Source organism: Tursiops truncatus, chromosome 10, assembly GCF_011762595.2.
Source record: "Tursiops truncatus isolate mTurTru1 chromosome 10, mTurTru1.mat.Y, whole genome shotgun sequence".
Taxonomy (NCBI): Eukaryota; Metazoa; Chordata; class Mammalia; order Artiodactyla; family Delphinidae; genus Tursiops; species Tursiops truncatus.
In genome coordinates this window covers 13,072,740-13,089,250 of record NC_047043.1, presented here as the reverse complement: position 1 = coordinate 13,089,250, position 16,511 = coordinate 13,072,740, and the positions used below count along the sequence as shown (strand labels likewise).

At 38.5% G+C, this 16,511-nt stretch overlaps 1 long non-coding RNA gene across 1 annotated transcript in view; it reads left to right on the top strand.

Moving 5' to 3' along the window:
- The first annotated feature begins 7,254 nt into the window (after positions 1-7,254).
- LOC141279634 (uncharacterized) overlaps positions 7,255-16,511 on the top strand; it is a 37,478-nt gene continuing 28,221 nt past the window's right edge. Inside the window, exon 1 of the long non-coding RNA XR_012334215.1 lies at positions 7,255-7,334. This is a non-coding gene — a long non-coding RNA (uncharacterized lncRNA). The remainder of the gene's footprint in view (positions 7,335-16,511) is intronic.

Below are 16,511 nucleotides of genomic sequence, written 5' to 3'. Positions count from 1 at the left end.
AGAAAAAGCCTTTAATGTTGAAATTATGGAAGATCAGATATTTAATGTTCAACAGTCAAACAGCAGAGCGATTAATTTACCAGAAATTTTTACACAAGATAACTAACATCGAAGGGGCATCATTTGTGACTAAAAAAAATACCTATTATTTCAAATGTTGGTCACCTCAGCCAACAAGCCAATTATTGGATTGTGTGTGTGTGTGTGTGTGTGTGTGTGTGTGTGTGTGTGTGTGTGTGTAAAATTGGCAACCATTTCCCCCTGCGGAATTGAACACTGCAGAAAAGCAATTACAAAATTGAAAAAAAAATTAAAATTTTTTTTGCTTATACTTGAGCCAGTTGCTCTGACTTCTCCTTAGTTGGCCTCTGTGTGTCTGTTTTGTTTATTTATTTTGGAGACTGTAAGTGGTGGGAGGACAGGGCCCATGTCATCCTAGTTCATCCTATAAAGGGAAAGAGGATTGTTGGTGACTTTGGAGGGAGGGTGGAACAGAGGGGAACTGCTTAGCAAATAATTAAGGAAGAAATAAATCCTTCCTGCTTCCTGTGGGCCATAAAAGACTAATAAAACATTGAAAAAGTAAAAAGGATTATTTTCATTTTACATTTCCTAAGTCCCACCATAAAATCTGTACAGACAGATATTCTCTGGAGGCTTTGCCTGACAGGAGAATGAAGCTTTGAGGAGGCAGGCCGAGGAGATGGAAGTTGCAGAGAATTGTTTAATTGGGTGGTTGGGAGAGGTTGGCCTTCACCTGTCCCTCTGCTCTGCTCTTCCTTTTGTGCACACACACAGTCTTTCTCCTTCTTCTTCCTCTTTCTCGCAGCCTCTTTTTCTCATGCATTGTCTCGTTTCCTTGGAAAATAGATACTTGAAGCATGTGCATATTTTTGCATTTGTGAATCACAAAGTTGTACTTTTTTCCTCAAAAGAAGTAAAGCAGATCAAATATCTTCTTTATCTTTCACCCTGGTCTCTCTCCCCGTGCCCTCCTCACCCCCAGTAGGTTGGTTGTTGGCTGCTGCTTCTACTGGTAGCTTACTTTATACGCTAGGTTAGTGATTCTTTTTTTTTTTTTTAAGATTTTTTTGATATGGACCATTTTTAAACTCTTTATTGAATTTGTTACAATATTGCTTCTGTTTTATGTTTTGGTTTTATGGCCCCGAGGCACATGGGATCTTAGCTCCCCGACCAGGGATCGAACCCGCACACCCTGCATTGAAAGGCAAAGTCTTAACCACTGGACCACCAGGGAAGTCCCTAGTGATCTTTAACAGAAAAAAAAAAAAAAATTCCTTAACCTTGTCCAAGAAATACTGGTGGGAAAAATGAAAATGTGTGAGAAAAATGTCACATTGGAATACCTCTCTTTGCTATTTAATTTGCTTATTCCCTGCCTTATGCCAGAAATTAAGGATCACTCACAAAAATAGGAATAATTGGGAAAGATAAAGTAAATTAAAAGCAGGTCAGAAATTGAGTAAAAGGAAAAATAAAGATGGAAAGTTAAAAAGAACCAGAAACAGATCATGTTTTAAACTTGCTCCGATTGGCTGCTGTTTTCATTTTGGCTGACCAGATGGATTCAGAAAGATTGTTTTAGCAAAGCCCCTTTTGCAGAGGTAGGGGGGCAGACGATCTTCTTTGGAGAAAATATTGTCTGGATTTCTCTCTGGTTTTTATTTAGTTGTTGTATCATCGAAGTGAATGAAGCAGTTATCTCTGCTGGGATAAGTCTCATCAAACACAAAATGAAGAATTAGGGGCACGAAGGAATGATGTGAGGCGAGAATCAGAAAACGATGAAGAGCTTGCAGTCTTCTGATGTCTAGATAGAGTTTGCACGACACATCATGTTCTGGGAGACTGTTCGGCACATGCGTTCATTTAGTGACTTATTTTTTTCATTTATCTAAATCAGGATTTCTCAACCTCAGCACGCTGGGCATTTTGGCTGGATAATTCTTTCTTGTGAGGGAATGTCTTGTGCATTGTAGGGTGTTTAGCAGCATCCTTGGCCTCTACGGACTAGATGCCATAACTCCCTCCAGGAGTGACAAGTAGAACTGTCTCTGGACGTTGCCCAAAGTCCCCTACGTGGCAGAATTGCCCCTTGTTTTGAGAACTGCTGACCTAAATGTATTCAGATATTTATACCAGTCATCCAGCGAATTGGAGAGATGTGTGTTCTCCCTTCAGGGAGCTTGAACTCTTTATTTGCAAAATGCATGAATTTGGACATAAGTGAATGAGAGAAAGGAAGAATGAATTCAGCTGCTGTGAAGATCAAGTGAGAAGACCTACAAAAAGTGTTCAGGGCAGTCCTTGGCACATTATACACGTCCAATCAATGTTTACCATTAAAAATGTTTATTATTATTACCATTGTTATTATCAGCATTTATTTAAAGCATTACGGTTTTCAACGTTGTTTTTAACTGCTCTCTCTTAATCATCATAACTTAGTGGGTCGTTGATGGTGTTGCTCTTACTGAATAGATGAGGAAACAGAGGCTCAGAGCAGAGATATGTCCCACTGATAGCTGGTAAATAACAGGCTCAAGACTCAGCCGAGTCAAATCCAACTTTTTTCACCTCCTCCATATTGTCTGCTAAAAAGAGAAGAACTGGCAGGACAAATGCCACAGAGTGGGACATCCACCCTGGGTATGACTGGGATCAGCTATGGACATCTGTCTTTTTCTTCCAGACACAACTACTCCCAGACCACCATGTTATACTGTTAACAAATGAAAATCGAAACCCAACTTGACACCTTTGTATTTTTTCTAAAACAATCTAGTACTCTTCTAAGCCTGTGCGTCCAATCCCAACCTCTGTTCAAATAAGCTGCATTAGCAGACACGTTACATCTTAAAAGCCTTCTGCCCTTTGTGTACACATAGTAGGGACAATTCAGAGCCAAGGTTCTCCTATCCTGTGTCAGAAGCACACAGCCTTTTCCAAGGAAACATTTGGCCTTCTACAACTACGTCATGGATCATTTCTAAGACTCCCCCATTCAAGGTATTGCCGTCGGTGCTTATGCTAGTTTCTGCATGAAAGAGACATTTACTGGGCCTTACTGCTCATATGCCCGTGTAACAACTTTTTCCCATGCAATATGACTTCCACAAAAGGCAGTTGGTCATGTGAGACCCTTGACTGTCAAAGCTGAGTCCTCAACATTGCAAGTTACCAGGGACAGCTGACAAAGAAGCAAAAGATGCTATTAGAAGGTTAAGGTATAGAAATCACGAAGTAAAGGACTCGTCATTGTTCCATGAAGATGTGAGAGAAGTTAGATTTGTTCTGAATGTCAAATTTGGATTTGGGAAAACATTGACCTTTACCGTAAGAGAATTAACCGAGTCATTTCCCCTGTATAGTTAGCGCCCCCTCCCGACCCTCCCACTTTATTACCACCACTCCACCTCCCTCCACCTACACATACAGACCAAGAAAACATTTACAGGTGGTGAATATTTCAGCAGCGTGGTTTTAAAAGGTACATTCAATTTCTTCTAGATGTCATCCTTCTGACGTGAATAATGTTACATGGTGGAATGAAGACCTCCAAAGAGCTATTCCTGTTGATAAATTGGCTGATAAAATGTCAGAGTGAGCCACCATTCTGATTCTCAAATAGCGAATCATATTATGATGATAAAACTTCTCATAGGAAAGCACCAGGACCTCCTCTGCCTTGAAGACAAACATACTTTTTCTGTTTAAAAATGATAAAAGAAGGACTAGAAAGGAAAATTAAAATTAAAGAGAAGCAAAGAAACTAAAATATCATTTGATGCCCTTTATTTAGAAAACCTGGGAGATTTTCCTGGTTATTTAAATTTTGCTGGATAATAAAAGCAATCTACAGATTCAGTGCAATCCCTATCAAATTACAAATGGCATTTTCTGCAGAACTAGAACAAAAAACCTTAAAATTTGTGTGAAGACACAAAAGACCCTGAATAGCCAAAGCAGTCTTGAGGTGAAAAAATGGAGCTGAAGGAATCAAGACTCCCTGACTTCAGACTTTACTACAAAGCTACAGTAATCAAGACAATATGGTACTGGCACAAAAACAGAAACACAGATCAATGGAATAGGATAGAAAGCCCAGAGATAAACCCATGCACCGGTGGTCAACTAATCTATGACAAAGGAGGCAAGGATATACAATGGAGAAAAGACAGTCTCTTCAATAAGTGATGCTGGGAAAACTGGACAGCTACATGTAAAAGAATGAAATTAGAACACTCCCTAACACCATACACAAAAATAAACTAAAAATGGATTAGAGACCTAAATCTAAGATTGGACACTATAAATCTCTTAGAGGAAACCATAGGAAGAACACACTTTGACATAAATCACAGCAAGATCTTTTTTGATCCACCTCCTAGAGTAATGGAAATAAAAACAAAAATAAACAAATGGGACCTAATGAAACTTAAAATCTTTTGCAAAGCAAAGGAAACTACAAACAAGACGAAAAGACAACCTTCAGAATGGGAGAAAATATTTGCAAACGAATCAATGGACAAAGGATTAATCTCCAAAATATATAAACAGCTCATACAGCTCAATATTAAAAAAAGAAACAACCCAATCCAAAAATGGGCAGAAGACCTAAATAGACATTTCTCCAAAGAAGACATATAGATGGCCAAGAAGCACATGAAAAGCTGCTCAACATCACTCATTATTAGAGAAATGCAAATCAAAACTACAATGAGGTATCACCTCACACCAGTTAGAATGGGCATCATCAGAGAATCTACAAACAACAAATGCTGGAGAGGGTGTGGAGAAAAGGGAACCCTCTTGCACTGTTGGTGGGAATGTAAATTGCTACAGCCACTATGGAGAACAGTATGGAGGTTCCTTAAAAAACTAAAAATAGAATTACCATATGACCCAGGTACCCCACTGCTGGGCATATACTCAGAGAAAACCATAATTCAAAAAGACACATGCACCCCAATGTTCATTGCAGCACTATTTACAATAGCCAGGTCACAGAAGCAACCTAAACGCCCATCAACAGGCGAATGGATAAAGAAGATGTGGTACATGTATACAACAGAATATTACTCAGCCATAAAAAGGAAAGAAATTGGGTCATTTGTAGAGACGTAGATGGATCTAGAGGCTGTCATACAGAGTGAAGTAAGTCAGAAAGAGAAAAACAAATATTGTATATTAACACATATATGAGGAACCTAGAAAAATGGTACAGATGAACTGGTATGCAGGGCAGAAATAGAGACACAGATGTAGAGAACAAACGTATGGACACCAAGGTGGGGGAGTGGCGGGGGGTGGTGGTGGTGGAATGAATTGAGAGGTTGGGATTGACATATATACACTAATATGTATAAAATGGATAACTAATAAGAACCTGCTGTATAAAAAAATAAATAAAATAAAATTCAAAAAATAATTTGCTGGATGATAGGACACTATACATTAATCACAAATATTGTGTCATACTATGTATTATACATACACCTGGATTATATGTCCAGCAATCATTTACTTGATGCCTCTGAACACGATCCTAAATCAGTATGCATCCCATTCAAGAACTTTCCAAAAAAAATTATTGTTCCTGGGCTTGAAGTGGCAGAAGACAAAATGACAGGTCTGGTATTTACTTATCTTCTATCACCATGCAAAAGCTTGAGCATTTGCACATGTGAATGCAAGAAGTCACTGAAGGTTTCTAGAGAAAAGTGCTTTCCACACACAACACTGCTCACACTTGGGCTTCCCAGAAAAAGCTACAGCTCCTTAATTATCTATCACCTGTGAACATTTAGATGGTTGGATAAACTTCTTTTTCAAAAAAGTAAAACTATATCTGAACGATTTCAATCACAATAAATGACCCCATCTCATGTTTAGGGGTCTGGGTGATGTAACTTTAAAAGCACTGGAAAGAATTAGGAGTTTAGGATTAATAGATACACATTACTATATATAAAGTAGATAAATAACAAGGACCTACTGTATAGCACAGGGAACTATATTCAATATCTCATACTAACCTATAATGGAAAAGAATCAGAAAAATATGTATATATATATATATATATATATATCTGAATCACTTTGCTCTATACCTGAAAGTAACACATTGTAAATCAACTCTCTTGTCAATAAAAAAATTTTTTTAAATCTAATGAATATGCTAACATTTCCCTTTAAAGTAAATATTAGTTTCTTTTCAATTAAAAAAAAAGCACTAGAAAGAAATATTGTGTAAGTTACTTAATCTGTCTGAGTTTCAATTTTCTTGCCTATAAAATGTGAGTGGTGATAATAGTTAATATTTACTGAATACTGGTCACATTCCAGGCCCTCTGCTCTGTGCTTTACATTCATTATTTCACTTAATCCTTTCAACAACCCTTCAGTGTAGATTTTAGTATTATCCCCATTTCCCAGATACAAAACTGAGGCTTGGAGGTCAAGCACATTGTTGAAAATCACACAACTAATGAATGTCCTAGTAGGAATTCAAGACCAGGTGCAACACAATCCACAGTGTAAACTCAACTATATTCAATACAGTTAAATAATCCTTAACATAACCAGCAGAGTGTCTGGCAAAAATGGTAATAAACCATAGCTGTGGATTTTAAAATAAAATCTGCCCTTAACTATCTTTGCTTCTGAAAGAGGTTTTCAACTTTGTTATATGTTCAGATCACAAGGGCTCTCTCAAAACCAAACCAAACAAAACCTTTGCTCATGTTTCCCCCAATACAAACAAAGTCAGAATCTTTGGGACAGAGACCTAGGTATATGTTTTATTTTGTATCTTTAAAACTTCTGGAGTTCTGATTCCCAGAAAGATGGAGAAGCACAGGCCACCCCATCTCTCCCACTGAATGCAATTATAAATCTTGAACAGATTGCATGGAGCAGCTATTCCAGGGCTCTGAAAAGTAAAAAGTAATGAGAAAAAAAGCAGGTAGATTGGGGAAGAACATCAGAATTCTAGTCTCACTAAACCATCAGAAGATAAACCATGAGTTTATCTTTTCTTTTCTTTTTGGCTTGAACTCAAGGCATCCTGAGACCCAGAAGTGATCACTGGCACAGACAGAAAGATCTCCAGGAGAAGCCCTTTAGTTCCAGCACAAGAAGAAGAAAAGTAGTCTCCCAATATACAGAGAGCATAGGAGAAATCCTGTTTTTATAATTTTTTTCTTTTCCTGTTCTCTTGCTCCCTAGGTCCCAGTAGCCAATAGGCACTTTGAACTCTGAGGGAGGGGTCCTTCTTCTCAAACAAGAGGAACTGTGGTCCCAAGAAGGTGAGGGGAACCTGCTACTCATTTTTCTCTCTCTTTGTCCTCTCACTTCTTGGCCCTGGATATGGGCACGTTGTAAGAAGTATGTGGCATATTAGACAAATAAAACCTCAGAAGACCAAAAAGGGAGCCTCAGGAAACTGGACTGTATGGTGGAGATGGCAGAGAAGGAGAAGTTCCAGGAAGCAAACCCATGAAAGTGTTTATGGATCTCTAGTCCCATGAACTGTTCACAAATAGATTTAATCCTAACGAGCATCTCATAGGCTTTGAGAGCTGGCCTATGGGGTGAATTCCTGCTCAGGTCCTAGAACGGCCTCTGGATGGTGCAAATGTAAGGCTGATCTCAACAGTAGTGCAAGGCTTTGAAAATGGAACAGACATCAAAACTCCTGAAGGCTCTCTGGAGCCAACCAGCTTATTTGGAAAAATAAATACTTCAAAATTCTCTATAGATTTAAATAAGACACAGAGTCTCATGACAATCAAAAATGTCCAGGATGAAACCTCATAATACTCAACATGTGAAGAATGAGTAAAATCTCAACTTGCATGGAAAAAGGCAACTGACAAATGTCAACTCTGAGATGATACAGATATTGGAATCATTTGATAAAGACTTTAAAGCAGCTATGACAAATATGCTCCAAGAAGTAAGAATAAATCCACTTTATTTTTATTTTTTAAACATCTTTATTGGAGTATAATTGCTTTACAATGGTGTGTTAGTTTCTGCTGTATAACACAGTGAATCAGCTATACATATACATACATTCCCATATCCCCTCCCTCTTGCGTCTCCCTCCCACCCTCCCTATCCCACCCCTCTAGGTGGTCACAAAGCACCGAGCTGATCTCCCTGTGCTATGTGGCTGCTTCCCACTAGCTAGCTATTTTACACTTGGTAGTGTATATCCATGCCACTCTCTCACTTCGTCCCAGCTTACCCTTTCCCTTCCCTGTGTCCTCAAGTCCATTCTCTGCGTCTGCGTCTTTATTCCTGTCCTGCCATTAGGTTCTTCAGAACCAATTTTTTTTTTTTAGATTCCATATATTTGTGTTAGCATATGGTATTTGTTTCTATCTTTCTGACTTACTTCACTCTGTATGACGGTCTCTAGGTCCATCCATGTCACTACAAATAACTCAGTTTTGTTTCTTTTTATGGCTGAGTAATATTCCATTGTATATATATGCCACATCTTCTTTTTCCATTCATCTGTCGATGGACACTTAGGTTGCTTCCATGTCCTGGCTATTGTAAATTGTGCTACAATGAACATTGTGGTACATCTCTCTTTTGAATTATGGTTTTCTCAGGGTATATGCCCAGTAGTGGGATTGCTGGGTCATATGGTAGTTCTATTTTTAGTTTTTTAAGGAATCTCCATACTGGCTGCATCAATTTACATTCCCACCAACAGTGCAAGAGGGTTCCCTTTTCTCTGCACCGTCTCCACATTTATTGTTTGTAGAATTTTTGATGATGGCCATTCTGACCGGTGTGAGTTGATACCTCATTGTGGTTTTGATTTGCATTTCTGTAATGATTAGTGATGTTGAGCATCCTTTCATGGTTTATATCTTCTTTGGAGAAACATCTATTTAGATCTTCTGCCCATTTTTGGATTGGGTTGTTTGTTTTTGTGATATTGAGCTGCATGAGCTGCTTGTAAATTTTTGAGATTAATCCTTTGTCAGTTGCTTCATTTGCAAATATTTTCTCCCATTCTGAGGGTTGTCTTTTCATCTTGTTTATGTTTTCCTTTGCTGTGCAAAAGCTTTTAAGTTTCATTAGGTCCCATTTGTTTATTTTTGTTTTCATTTCCATTTCTCTAGGAGGTGGGTAAAAAAGGATCTTGCTGTGATTTATGTCAGAGTGTACTGCCTATGTTTTCCTCTAAGAGTCTTATAATGTCTGGACTTACATTTAGGTCTTTAATCCATTTTGAGTTTATTTTTGTGTATGGTGTTAGGGAGTGTTCTAATTTCATTCTTTTACATGTAGCTGTCCCATTTTCCCAGCACCACTTATTGAAGAGGCTGTCTTTTCTCTACAGTATATTCTTGCCTCCTTTTTCAAAAATAAAGTGACCATATGTACTTGGGTTTATCTCTGGGCTTTCTATCCTGTTCCATTGATCTATATTTCTTTTTTTGTGCCAGTACCATACTGTCTTGATTACTGTAACTTTGTAGTATAGTCTGAAGTCAGGGAGCCTGATTCCTCCAGCTCCATTTTTCTTTCTCAAGATTGCTTTGGCTATTCGAGGTCTTTTGTGTTTCCATACAAATTGTGAAATTTTTTGTTCTAGTTCTGTGAAAGATGCCATTGGTAGTTTCATAGGGATTGCATTGAGTCTGTAGATTGCTTTGGATAGTGTAGTCATTTTCACAATGTTGATTCTTCCAATCCAAGAACATGGTATATCTCTCCATCTGTTTGTATCATTTTTAAACGCTTTCATCAGTGTCTTATAGTTTTCTGCATACAGGTCTTTTGTCTCCTTAGGTAGGTTTATTCCTAGGTATTTTATTCTTTTTGTTGCAGTGGTAAGTGGGAGTGTTTCCTTAATTTCTCTTTCGGATTTTTCATCATTAGTGTATAGGAATGCAAGAGAGTTCTGTGCATTAATTTTGTATCCTGCTACTTTACCAAATTTGATTAAAAATAAATCCTCTTGAAGTGGCTGGAGAGACAGAATGATAGATTTCTCATTAAATAAATAAAAATTATAAAGAAGAATCAAATAAAAATTTTAGAACTAAAAGACAGAATAAGCAAAATAAAAGCTCATTAGATGAGCTCAATAGCAGAATGAAATGACAAAATAAAGAGCAGTAAATTGAAGATTAGCAATAGAAATTATCCAATCTGATCAACTGAGTGAAAAAAATATTGAAAAAAAAATAAACAGAGCCTTAGGGGCCTATGTGACAATACCAAAGTATCTAATATTCATGTTAGTGGAGTCCTAGAAGGAGAGGAGACAATGAAGTGCACAAAAAATATCTGAAGAGACAGTTGCGGAAAATCTCCTGAATTTTGTGAAAGACATCAACCTACAGATTCAAGAAGCTCAGAGCACTCCAAATGGGGAAAGAAACCCACATAGAAATCCATGCCAAGATACATCGTAAATGAACGGCTAAAAACTAAAGTCAGGTGTTAAAAGCAGTCAAAACAACATTTCAATTAATTGTGTTTCTCTCATAAGAAACCACAAAAGCAGAAAGAGGTGGCATGACATTTTTTAAATGTCTGTGAATTTCTCATCAAGAACCATGGAGGCCAGAAGGAAGCATGGCGTGATATTTTTTAAGTGCCAAAAGAAAAGGATTATCGATCCAGAACTCTATATTCAGCAAAAATAATCTTGAGGAATGAAGGAAAATGAAAGGTAGTCTCAGAAGGAAAACTAAGAAAATTCTTAACCAGCAGTCCTACCCAAAACAAACAAAAAAAACAAAAAATAAAAACCCCACAAAAACAAAACAAAATGGAAAGTTATAAAAGAAAGCTCAGACAGAAAGTTGTAAAGTTTCAGATGGAATTTTGTAATATTAAAAATGAAGGAAGGGCCATAGAAATGTTAGGTATATAGGGAAATGTAGTAGACTATGCTTCTTTTGTTCTTTAAAATATGTGGGATGATTGAGAGCAAAAATTATAACGGTATCTGATTGGGTTTTCAAAAGATATAGTTATAGTACATAAGACAACTACAGCATTAATGGAAGAAGGCAAAGGAATCTATATAGTGGTAAAGTTTCTACATTCCACTTGGAGCGATAAAATATTGACCCTAAGTAGACTGTAAAATTTAAGTATGCTTATTATAATCTCTAGAGAAACCACTGGAAAACAAAAACAAGAACTAAAGAACAAACAAACAAAGAACTATGCAAAGTGATATAGCCAAAAACAAAATAGAAAAATTTAGATGGAATACTAAAAAACATTTGAATAACCCCAAAGAAGGCAGGGATGGGGAAGCAGAGGGATGAAAAGAGAGGAATAAAACAGAAAATGATAATAAAATGTAGACTTAAATCTAAACACAACAATAGTTATCTTTTTTTTAATTTATTTTATTTTTTTATTCTTGGCTGCATTGGGTCTTCGTTGCTGTGTGCGGGTTTTTTTCTCTAGTTGCGGCGAGCGGGAGCCCCTCCTCGCTGGGGTGCGTGGGCCTCTCACTGCGGTGGCCTCTTCTGTTGCAGAGCATGCATTCCAGGAGCACAGGCTTCAGTAGTTGTGGCTCGCGAGCTCCAGGACGCAGGCCCAGCAGCTGTGGCGCATGGGCTCAGTCGCTCTGCGGCATGTGGGATCTTCCGGGACCAGGGCTCAAACCCGTGTCCCCTGCACTGGCAGGTGGACTCTCAACCACTGTGCCACCAGGGAAGCCCCAAAATAGCAATAGTTATCTTAAATGGAAGTAATCTTAGCACCTCAATTAAAAGACTGAGATTGGGACTTCAGAATGCTCCACAATAAGAGAAGCTACTGTGATGAGAAGCCTGTGCAACTTTTTTTTTTTTCAGTCTCATAAATATTTTATTTATTATTTTTTTAACATCTTCATTGGAGTATAATTGCTTTACAATGGTGTGTTAGTTTCTGCTTTATAACAAAGTGAATCAGCTATACATATACATATATCCCCATATCTCCTCCCTCTTGCATCTCCCTCCCACCCTCCCTATCCCACCCCTCTAGGTGGTCACAAAGCACCGCGCTGATCTCCCTGTGCTATGGCCTGTGCAACTTCTAAGGAAGAGTAGACCCCGCTCACTGCAACTAGAGAAAGCCCCGCACAGCAACGAAGACCCAATGCAGCCAAAAATAAATAAATAGATGAATAAATTTAAATAAATAATAAAAGACTGAGATTGTTAGATTAAAAAAAAATCCATGACCCATCTATATGCTGTCTACAAGAGACTCACTTTAAATACAATGATAAAGGTAGGTTAAAAGTAAAGGGTAGGAAAAGATAAGTCATACTAACTCTAATCAAAAGAAAGCTGAGTAGCTGTATTAATAATCAGACAAAGGAGACTTAAGGGAAAGGAAAACTGTTAGGATAAAAAGGAACTTTACAAAATGACAGAAGGATCAATTCACCAAGAAGACGTAACAATCCTAAATGTGAATGCACCTTACAACAGATTTCAAAACACATGAAGCAAAACCTGGCAGAATTGAAAGGAGAAACAGACACATCCACGGTCATAGTTAAGAGACTTCAACATATCTCTCAGGGATTGATAAAACAAGTAGACAAACCAAAAAAAAACAGCAAGGAAAAAAAAAAAAAAACAGCAAGGGAAGTTGGAGAAAAGTCAACAGAGTAACATTAAAATGAAGAATGGAAGAAGAAAGGCATTTGGATTATTGCAAACCAATATCACCTACCTCACAGTTTGTTTTGTGTACATACATCGGTTATAAAAGTGAAAATCCATATAGTGCTTTTTTTCACTAGAGAACCTTTTATACAAACCATAGGCATCCCTCTAAAAGCATTTCCATTCGTTTCCCTAAAATATTATTGACCTTAGGCAAGTCATTTCTCCCTTCTGGGCCTCCTTTTCCTCGGCCCCCGCTCATCCCACCCTCCCTCCCACATGATCAGACTTCATCCAAGTTTTCTTCCAGCTCTGTGATTTTCCCTACGCTTTTATTTCCAGTGACTTTTTTTTACTAGGCTGGTGTTTTCAAATCATTCTGCACTGATAGAGCCAAAATATCTTTCCATCTTCCTATTGTTTAATTTGCAAAGAAAGTATTAAAGATAAGACAGGGTGGGGAACTGACAAGTCACTGTCACTCAACCAAAATACTGCGGTCCGGAAATCTCCCCTCAGACACAAACATTTTGAAACAAAGGTGGAAACCAATATGGAAAAAACCAAAAGTAGAACAAGTTCCAACCAAACATATTGCTTTATTTTCTGCTGAAATCTTTTTTCCCCTATCATGTAGAAACAGCTTAGGTAATATTTAACCAAATATTACTTATGTGTAATGAGAAACATGGTTCTATTGCATTTGGAAAGTTATATGTTACAAACAAAACCTGACAAACTGTTCCAAGTTTGATAATAGGAGAAGAAACAGAATAAATTAAAAGGTAAACCACATTTTTCTCAGCTTCCTGCTGGGTTTTGTTCAAGCAGCTTGAACAATTGCAAAATATTATTCAGGTAATTTCCAGGCATTCTGCTATTATCATTTGAGTTGGAGCAAAGCTTATCGCACATTTACTGTGTTGTTCTAGTTCTAGACCCTTTGGAAGACACAGAGATGTAAAAGACATGGTCTCTATTTTCTAGTTATTGTGAGAACTTCTTACTGGACTACAAATTCCAGGAGGGCAAAAAGTACATGTGCTTTGTTTATCGCTGTGGAACCAGTTCCTGCCACAGTCCTGCAAATGCGGTACTCCAGACTAGTTGCTAGGTGATACGAGAGCTTGATTACAGAGCTAAGCTTACTGAGAGGATGCATCTCTGCACAAAAGTGGATTCTACGTATATGCATACCCAAATATGTGAAATGTAGCAGACTCACACATACAGTTTATTTGTTATATGTACATATGTAACAAACAAAAATAGACGTTTTAGTTTGTTTTTACCCATAGAGACCCCCGAAAACCACAGGATTGACGAAATTTGTCAGTCTCAAGGCTGTTTTTCTGAGAGTCCAATAGCGCAGTGCTTCTAAAAACCAATCACACGGAGATCTTCTTTAACTGTAGGTTCTGATGGAGTAAGTCTAGGGCAAGGGCTGAGCTGTGCATTTCTTACAAACTTCCACTGACTGTGGTCCATGGAACACACCTCAAGGAGGGAGACAGCATCCAGTGCTAAACAGAAGTGCTGTTCAGGTCCAGGTGAAAGAAGTTATAATGACTGCATTGTGTGACCTTGACAGGGCAATAAACACAGAATTTTTATCTGGAAATGACTGTAGAGATTATTTTGGAGGTGCGGACCCTTAGATATGAAGAGGTTAAAAACGACCTTCTTGAAGCCCTACAGCCAGTTGTGGTTTTCTTCCCACTAGATCTGGACCTTGGAACTTCTGATTTTAAACCTCCTGTTCTTTCCACAAGTAACTGTGTCTACTTTGGTTAATAAAAGAAGTTTAAGAGCAGTCACTTGGGTATCTATGGGAGGAAAAGCATCTCCAGTTGAGACCAGGGATGTGGTCTAAGCTTATAGCCTATGTCTGAATGAATCTTGAGTAGCGTAGCTGAGCTACCTTCTTTCTCAGAATCACTTCCCAGGTGACCTATGTCTGGTTCCTGCAATCTGCAGCCTGAATTAGGATATTTGCCTCACCCCAGCAGCCTGGCTATGAGAACTTTGGGACAGGCTAGTTCAAGTCCATGCTGCTGGGTCCTGAGACTGAATTTCTGGGATCATCTGGTCAGTCTGGGTTCCCTACCCTGACTTGGAAAATGTTTGATTGCCTGTTCTGATTTCACAACACTGGCAAAGTCTACTTCCTAAATAACACCTTAGAAACTATCCTTACCTGGCTTTGTCTTCATCAGACAGGCCCACGTGGAGGAGAGTAAATGCGTACATAGGAGAGAAAGTGGCCATTGAACATGTAAATAAAACCCACTGTTTCTAAGTTGCCTGGAAGTCACCAGCATTTTTCATGAAGCATTCCTCTGGAGACTGTTCTCAAGGGAAAACTCTCAGGGTAACCAAGTCTAAAGGCATCTACAGAATCTTAACTCTGTTTGCAACATGTCCATCGTAATCAGATGATGGGCTTTGTGTGTTAGCTCAAGGGGTGGGGGAGAGGATGCACAGGCAGGAATACCAATAACAGTGCTTGGAGCTCAAGGAAGCCTCCGGTCTGGCATCATTGCTAAATGTTGGAAGGTCTTAGAAGTCTCTAAGTCCCTAGAGTCCTCTTAGAGTGAAAGTCACAGGCTTTCTCCTAACGGAATGAAAATCTAATAATAAATTCGTATCAACCTGTTGAAGCCACCCCCTTCTGAGAAACCAAGTCCTTTTCCGGGGGCGGACTTTTCTGCAAACTCTCCCCTTCCTCCCATGCTCCACTACCTTTAACATTTCAATGGAAAGAAACACAGCAAAGGCAGCAAGACAAGCACAAACCTTCACAGTACAACGGAAAGCACATAGGGAGTAAATACACACGTGTCAGTAATGAGCTGTGTGACCTTTAGCAAGTTGCTTAACTTCTCTTATGTTTCCATTTCTGGTTATAAAATAAAGAAGTTGGGCTAGATGATTTCAAAATATATATATTTTAGCCCTAAATATCTAGGCTTCTACAGCTTAGTTTCTTTCTAGAGCTCATCAACCCATCCACTGGATTCTGACTTATTGAGACAAACGCTCATTCATGAGACTAGTGTCCTATTTAGTTTGACATTGGAATTCACTTAAAAATCAAGATTACCTGGGTGATTGAACCACATATTAAATCCCCACCAAAGTCAAGGGGAGATCATCGCTCAGCACGTTATTAATTTTCAACTAATCAGCTTGACAGTTTGTGGTTGATAGCCCATTTCCCTGTCATTTTCCATTCTCTAAGGCATTCTTCTTTCCTCGTCCTCAGATTCATCTGAGAGCACTTTGACACTCTCAGGTGAATCTGCTCGGTACCCACCCCTCCGGTCTCTACCCCAGCCGAAGGGGACTCTAACATAGAAACACAAAGCCCCATCAGTTAACAACAAAACACTGAATCTCACAGGAAGTAGATTTTGCTTTGTTTTAATAAAAACAGTCTTAGAGCACATACACACACACCAACCGCACATGGAAAATATGTGTCATTTGTACCTTTGCCTGGAGGAAAATGTTGATATTGCACCATGGTTAATAGAAATGAAATCAACGTTAAATCTCTAAATGACTTTTCTCTGCAAGTGGAAGGGGTGCACAGTTTAGGACTCAGAGGAGAAAGGCAGAAGAAACCCGATCTCAAGTGACTTGGCATTTTGGTTCACCAAGAACCCGAGTGCTGGGAGTCAGATCTTGTGAAATAGAAGGGAGGCATCTGAACTGCCTGAAAGCGATTACAAGAAAGATAATGGACAATTACATCAGCACTAACTCAAACCTGCCATGAGGCTCAGTCGCTCTTCATTAATAATGGGGATGCTGGCAAAAAATGAA